We start from the raw sequence: 8,028 nt of genomic DNA, 5'->3' as shown, positions 1-8,028 counted from the left end.
GTTGAACAGCGTAAGTCCCAGTACAGATCCTTGGAAGACCCCGCTATTTACTTTTCTCCATTGTGGAAATTGATCATTTATTCCTACCCTTTGTTTCCTATCTTTTAAACAGTTACTGGTCCATGAGAGGATCAGTGAATTACAATAGTCCCTTCTGGCCTTATAATATGTGAATCTAAAAATGCACCAGAATGCTTTGGAAATAGGAAAAACATTACAAATGAATTAAGTATAATGTTTTCTGAGATCAAGAGGGAAGTAATGGTTCTCTAAGGTGGTACTATATTAATTTTTATTTCGATTGAAATTATGGCTATGAAATAAATAAGATGTTTTTGTGTGGAGAGAAGTGTGAGATCCCTGCTGCTTTAACAAACACGTTCACACAAAGATCACTAGTTTTGATTCTTGAGGCAGTGAATATTTTATAATATTACTTTAGCACTCGGGGTTTTGGTCTAGATCAGGGCTCAGCTGTGCTAGGCTGAGTACAAATACAGAATTGTCCATCAGCCCTGCCCGTCGGAAAAGATGACTATTCTGTGAAGGGTTCGGGGAGTTGGAGACAATCACCTATATATATTTTAAATGGAATATATGGAGTTTTTGTAATCATTTCAATAAATGTTGAATTTACTCAGCTGCACCCCATTATGTTAGAATAGCACCTGGGACCTCCAATCAGGGTCAGAACAAACCATTGGGTCACCCTGAACAAATATTTAACATTGTCCTTACAAAGTGTACTTTACAAACACGCAACAAAAAGACAGTGCCTGCCAGTATCTGTTTGTAGTGGATTGGAGCTGGAGAACATAGTAACCAGAGCAATGATGATGATCCATGCATAAGGGGCAGCATAGAAGAAAGCAAAAAGGTGTTTGTGGGAGGAGTGAACAAGTGGCAATTGAGGCTGGCATCAGTGTAAGGTGTGGGTTGTGATGAGATAAGAGTGGATAAGTAGGGAGGGGCAGAGTTGTAATGGGCCTTGGAGGTTAGATGTCTTCACTAATAATAGCTGGTGCTTTTCATCAGTAGATCTCAAAGTGCTTTACAAAGGAGTTCAGTATAATTGTCCCGGTTTCATAGATTGTGAAACTGACGCATCCAGTGGGGAGTAACTTGTTCAAGGTCACCCAGCAGGACATTGGCAAGCCAGGACTAGAACTCAGGTCTCTTGAGTCCGAGTTCAAGTCCAGTGCTCTGTCCACTAGCCACACAGCCGCCTAAGCTCCCCCGTTAGGGTTTATCTCAGCCAGCTAACACGGGTTAAAACGGTAACTGCCCTGTCAATGCTAGGATTACAACATGGGTTTAAAAATGCACTTTTTCTCCTTGTACAGATGCAGCCAAAGAGGGGAATGATGTGGTCAGTGTTTTGTATGGAATGACTGTTGTTGTTTGTTATTCGTATTGTGGAGGTGCCTAGCAGCCCAGAAGAATTTTTTTCTGTATTTTAATGGAAAGGCAAATAAGTTAAAATCCATTAAGTGCAGCAATTGTTAGTTTCCCATTTAGAGACACATAGCACAAATTGTAGCACACTTAAGTGTCTGGCTCTCCACCAGCAAAACTTGTTTGAGTGAAATGCAGCAGTTCTTACAGCATTAGAAAGTCTGAAAGGAGGTGAGCCAGTCATTTTACATCTTGACAAAGCAGATCTGTTTATTGGATAAATATGAGTTTTAGACAGAATAGTAATGACCAGTTTTCTTCTACAGCACTGAATTAAAAACTGGTAATCCTGAGACCTCAATCCCTCCTCCATCACCACATGGACTCTGGGCTGTGAGATATCAGAGACCTCAATGTCCACAGGTAAGTTCTGGGCTGCTGACTTGTTCATCTCTGGGCCAGCATTGATATTTTACATGCTACAGAGGTGAGTTTTAATCGTGGTTTATTGAAATATCACTTAGCTGACATTCGAAAGTGGAGTATCTTTCAATTTCAGTCACGTTAGAAATATGTTTGAGGAGCATATAATGCAGGGGAGAAAGAATCTTAGTGTTGCCGCATTTTCAGATCTGTAATAAACTGAACTGGGCGTCCTGTTAGAAAAATGGGGCTGTAGTGTCATTTCAGGTCTTTTGGATTCTTTTGTTGGTTCTAAGAGCAGACTTTCTTTCTAGCTAGAGCACTTAAATTACATTCGTATTCCTTGAAATACGGTATCATCATTTCATTTCAGGGCATTTGCTCAAAGCAATATTTTGCCCTTGAAAGCATTTGAAATCCTAGTATGGTGCAACTGGCAGATCACATTATCTGTTGACAGCAAGAGAATGAAATACATAACTTGCAACTGTGCCAATAAAGAATATGTCCCTTCATAAATTTCATTGACCATCTGTAAGCTGCAGGTTTGTAGGTCAGCCATTGCAAGCTATGAATCTCCTGCAGTGAATTGGGGCTCAGTCTTTTGTAGGTAATTGGGTAGTGTCCTCCTTTTTTGTCAAAATAAGATATTTAATTGTTCTTTGTTTTCCATTAGCTGTTTGGAGGGTGGGGGGGGGAGAAGTTGTGTGTGTTTGTTTTGGGGGGTTTTTTTGTGCCTTTTTTTTTTTTTTTTTTTTTTTTTTTTTTTTTTTTTTTTTTTTTTTTGTTTTTTTTTTTTTTTTTTTTTTTTTTTTTTTTTTTTTTTTTTTTTTTAAGGAAAGGGAAGAGGAAAATGTGCAATGACATGTCAGAAATTGGTAAGATTTCTGAGGACTGGAGAGCGACATGAGTGGAAAGACAATAGTCTAGATACAAATGCCAGAAACCCATCTACAGCTGAACAAAACCTATGATAAATGATGGACTTTGGCTTTCGTTTGGAATGTTTATCACTGGACACGTGTCATTTTAAAGATGTAACTTTTAAACAAATAAGTCAGTTGGCTGCTCCGTGCAGCACTAGAGAGATACAGCTATCAACGTTGTTCAACTTCTTAATTCCACATGACAGTGAAAATAGGTGCATCTGACCAATTCAGTTTCTGCTTCCAAGGACTTGGCCACTTAAGTGTGTTTACATGTACACAAAAGAAATAAACAAACTAAATCCAGAACTTAAAATATCCAAAGGTTTAAGTAACATTGTAGATAGGCTTTTTAATATTGCTTTGCTTTTGTTCTGAATGGGACTATTCTAAGCCTTAAGAGTCCTAAGGTTTAAACACTAATGTTGCATGCCTTTGCATTGCTTGATAACTGTTCTGTGAGCAGGATCCTAATGAAAGGCATCTTTAGAGTGGAAAAGAATCCATAATGTACTAAAATGTGCATTCTTCTAATGGAGCAAACCATTTGCACAGAAGAAAAATCTTACCAGGAAGAAAATCTAGTCAGTGGCTGGCTAGCCATCAGGACAAGAACTGAAACCCAAACTTCTTGAATATGGGAGAGGGCTAAACACAGTGGCACTGTGTAGCAAGTTTATCAGTACCGTTGGTAAATTTGCTCCCAGTGACAGCTGTGACTAAATATCTGTTTCTTTTAAATTCTGACTCATATTTGTGCTCAGGTCTGACTGTTTGAAGAGGAAACCTCCACTATGTCCAGGATTGGAAGGATTAGTTTTTTAGTGGCAAATGTTGGTAAACGTCAATTTCACTGTATATACATAAACCACCCAAAAAATTTCTATTGAGGGATCGTCAAAATGTACAGATAGAGTAAGAAAAGGACTGCTTGAGAACTTATTAGAGTTTGGTTGCAGGATATTTACTTTGTGTATTTTACATTTAATGTTGATAATTTGTGTTTTAACAGTTATGAAGCTTTAACTTTTTTTAATCTCAGCATCTGCTATCATTAAATAATTGTCTGACCCCCTCATAATTTCCCACAACTCTGATAATCTAAATAGATAAAAATTGGGGGAGAAAATGCTTAAATTTTCACAGTTGCGCTAAATTAGAGGTTTTAAGTCAATAAAATTGGGAAAGAATGCTTAAAATAAACTGATATTATTGATAAATTGATATTATCAATCTTTAAATGATTTAAAAAAATCAAATTTTGCCAAGCCTCATTATATCAAACTAAAATCTGGACTCCACTTGCCTTCCCATTTTCTTTTCTACATTTCCTTAACATATTTGTATCAAAACCATGCATTGCTCCTTTATAGTCTTGTCTGCATTTAATTCTGTGGAGTAATCAAAATCAGATTTGTGACCTCATAATCACTTTTGGTGATGTCATAGATACAGGCTTATGACTTCACAGCAGGATCAACAGAAGGTGAGGGTGAAAGGATGCAGGCAGACTTCCTTTGTGCCTTTTAATAAGTGCTACGTACGTCTTTGATTAAAAACGTTGTGTTATAGCCATTCCCTCTTCTTGTGATCAAGAATTATTAATCCCAGAGATTAGTTAGTGTGCAACTCTTTCTTCCCTGTCACCTCCTTGCATTGTCTATTTGTCTCTGGCTCTCTACAGATTCTTCCAATGAGCTGCATTTAGTTGAGGTCTAAGCTTTCAATGAATTTCATTGCTAATGCAAACTTGCCCTAGATTTCTAACCTCAGAGGTCCCAAAGGAATGCTGGAGGCAAAAACCAAACTTGTCACAATGTAGTGAGTGACTGCCACTACCTCTGTAGTTGTGATTCAGGAATCTGAAACTGGACATAAGATTTACTCAAATGCCATAAGGCCTCATGGAAAAAAGGATCTGCTCCAAATTCCTAAACCTTTGGCCTTATGCAGAGAAGCAGTGTCAACTGCTTGTTCGGGGGGAGGGATAGCTCAGTGGTTTGAGCATTGGCCTGTTAAACCCAGGGTTGTGAGTTTAATCCTTGAGGGGGCCACTTAGGGACCTGGGGCAAAATCAGTACTTGGTCCTGCTAGTGAAGGCAGGGGACTGGATTCAATGACCTTTTGGGATCCCTTCCAGTTCTATGTGATAGGTCTCTCTCTCTCTTTTTTATATATATATATATATATATATATATATATATATATATATATGAAGAAGAGGAGGTGACATTGGGAATAGTAAGATGAGGGAGGGCAGAGGGTGGACAGCGGATACGGGCAAGGAATGTGGCATTCTAAAGATCAAGTTTCTTCAGACCCATGTTGCAGCCAATAAGAAACATTTGCCCTCTGGACACAGCACGTCTCAGGGCACAATTTGGTCCAATTTTTACAACATGCAATTACGTCTCTTATCTGAGTGCAAGTAGATGCTGTAATCTGCAGGAAGTTTTAATTGAGGGGAAACCACATCTCAGTGCAGATAACTAATTTGTCTAATTTATCTCAGATTACCCTTTGTTGGAGTTAGCAGCCTTGCTTGATATCTGACACCTTCATATCTTTCAGGCTTGATTACTGCAAGTAACATCTGATATTTGGTAGTAAATTTGGTAAAGTAACAGCCCTCGTGTTAAAAAAGAACCACCTGTTTAGAACAAACTTCCCCAAACTGATGGGAGACAGTTGGGGAGACTTACATTTTTACAGGTCTCTGACAAGCAGAATTTTGAATTTTAGAGATAAAACTGATATATAAAAATTAGGGCTGTCATTTAATCGCAGTTAACTCATGCGATTAACTCAAAAGTAATTGCGATTAAAAATTTTTAATCACGATTAATCGCACAGTTAAACAATAGAATACCAATTGAAATTTATTAAATATTTTGGATGTTTTTCTACGTTTTCATAATTGTAATTGTGTTGTAATTGAAATCAGTGTATATTTTTATTACAAATATTTGCACTAAAAATGATAAAAGAAATAGTATTTTTTAATTCACCTCATTCAAGTACTGTAGTGCAATCTTTGTCATGGAAGTGCAATTTACAATGTAGATTTTTTATTATATAACTACACTCAAAAACAAAACAATGTAAAACTTCAGAGCCTACAAGTCCAGTCAGTGCTACTTCTTGTTCAGCCAATCGCTAAGACAAACAAGTTTGTTTACATTTACAAGAGATAATGCTGTCCTCTTCTTATTTACAATGTCACCAGAAAGTGAGAACAGGCATTTGCCTGGCACTTCTGTAGCCAGCATTGCAAGGTATTTACGTGCCAGATACGCTAAACATTCGTATGTCCCTTCATGCTTTGGAAGCATGTCCTCTGGAATGGTGGCCATTCTGATGACGCTCATTGAAAAAAAATGTGTTAATTACATTTGTGACTGAACTCCTTGGGGGAGAATTGTATTCCCCTGCTGTTTTACTTGCAGTCTGCCATATATTTCATGTTCTAGCAGTGTGGGATGATGACCCAGCACATGTTATTCATTTTAAGAATACTTTCACTGCAGATTTCACAAAATGCAGCGAAGGTACAGTACCAATGTGAGATTTCTAAAGATAGCTACAGCACTTGACCCAAGATTTAAGAATCTGAAGTGCCTTCCAAAATCTGAGAGGGACAAGATGTGGAGCATGCTTTCAGAAGCCTTAAAAAAAGGAGCAACACTCCAGTGTTCAGAACCTGAACCATCAAAAAAAGAAAATCAACCTTCTGCTGGTGCCATCTGACTCAGATAATTTAAAATGAATGTCGGTCCCCACTGCTTTGAATTGTTATCGAGCAGAACCCGTCAGCATGGATGCATGTCCCCTGGAATGGTGGTTGAAGCATGAAGGGACATATGAATCTTTAGCGCATCTGGCACGTAAATATCTTACGACGCCAGCTACAACAGTGCTGTGAGAATGCCTGTTCTCACTTTCAGGTGACATTGTAAACAAGAAGTGGGCAGCATTATCTCCTGCAAATGTAAACAAACTTGTTTGAGCGATTGGCTAAACAAGAAGTAGGACTGAGTGGACTTGCAGGCTCTACAATTTTACATTGTTTTATTTTTGAATGCAGTTTCTTGTACATAATTCTACATTTGTAAATTCAACTTTCATGATAAAGAGATTGCATTTAGGGTGACCAGACAGCAAGTGTGAAAAATCGGGACAGGGGGTGGGGGGGTAATAGGAGCCTATATAAGAAAAAGACCCAAAAATCGGGACTGTCTCTATAAAATCGGGACATCTGGTCACCCTAATTGCACTACAGTACTTGTATTAGGTGAATTGAAAAATACTATTTACTTTGTGTTTTACAGTGCAAATACTTGTAATCAAAAATAAACATAAAGTGAGCACTGTACACTTTGTATTCTGTAATTGAAATCAATATATTTGAAAATGTAGAAAAATCCAAAAATATTTAAATAAATGGTATTCAATTTTTTAACAGTGTGATTAATTGCAATTAACTTTTTTTAATCGCTTGACAGCACTAATATATGAAGAACATAGGGTTTGTAAGACTGGATCTGACCCAAGGACCATCTAGCCCAGAATCCCATCTCTGGCAGCAGTCAGTACCAGATGCTTTTGAGGAAGGTGCAAAGAACTATGCAGTAGCAAATGTGAGATAATCTGCCCCCCATGAGGGTCTCATCCTGGTCTGTAACAGTTAGAGATTGGCTTAAACCCTGAAGCGTAAGGTTTCATATCCCTTTCACAAATTTTGTTCTGATCACTCTGAATGGTTTTATATCCATATAAATGTCCCTCTTTTTGAAGCTTGCTAAATTCTTGAGAAACTTCCTTATTTTCTATCATGCTTACAGATGAGGGAGGGAGAGGAGGGACAGAAAATAAGGAAGGGATTAACACTGGAACCTTATCTAGCAACATTGATTGCTATCTAGTATTGACCAATTGACAGTGTCTTACAGAGAGAGATCTAGAATAAACATTCTACTTTATCAACACTCTGATCATAAAAGACAAACACAAATCCTTGAAGAGTAGTATATTTTTCTCCCGCAGAACAAGAAGCTAAAGAATTCTCAAATATTTAAGCAATACAGCTTGCAAAGTAATTTAAAAAAAAAACAAAAAAAAACGACTTTGGATTGTTCTTTTCATGACTGTGTCGGAGACATAAATTTAAAAAGCCTCCTTTAACAACCCAAATCTAGTATTTTAAACACTGAGATTTGTTATTGTTGATAATATAGCAGAACAGGTTTGCATTCTGTTCTTTCAGTTCCCACTTTTTGTGCTCTCA

General features: G+C 37.5%; 1 protein-coding gene across 8 annotated transcripts in view; it reads left to right on the top strand.

The window, feature by feature from the left end:
- The first annotated feature begins 1,726 nt into the window (after positions 1-1,726).
- The window catches only part of SMARCA4 (SWI/SNF related, matrix associated, actin dependent regulator of chromatin, subfamily a, member 4), a 51,300-nt gene continuing 44,998 nt past the window's right edge, over positions 1,727-8,028 (top strand). For all 8 annotated transcript variants that reach the window (XM_026660567.1, XM_026660572.2, XM_026660571.2 and 5 more), the window contains exon 1: positions 1,727-1,818. The gene's annotated coding sequence lies outside the window, so the exon portion shown is untranslated. The remainder of the gene's footprint in view (positions 1,819-8,028) is intronic.

The sequence above is a fragment of the Terrapene carolina genome, unplaced genomic scaffold (assembly GCF_002925995.2).
Source record: "Terrapene carolina triunguis isolate 2854851 unplaced genomic scaffold, T_m_triunguis-2.0 Scaffold833, whole genome shotgun sequence".
Lineage (NCBI taxonomy): Eukaryota > Metazoa > Chordata > Testudines > Emydidae > Terrapene > Terrapene triunguis.
The sequence above is the reverse complement of the archived record's forward strand: the minus strand, read 5'-3'. Positions and strand labels throughout refer to the sequence as shown.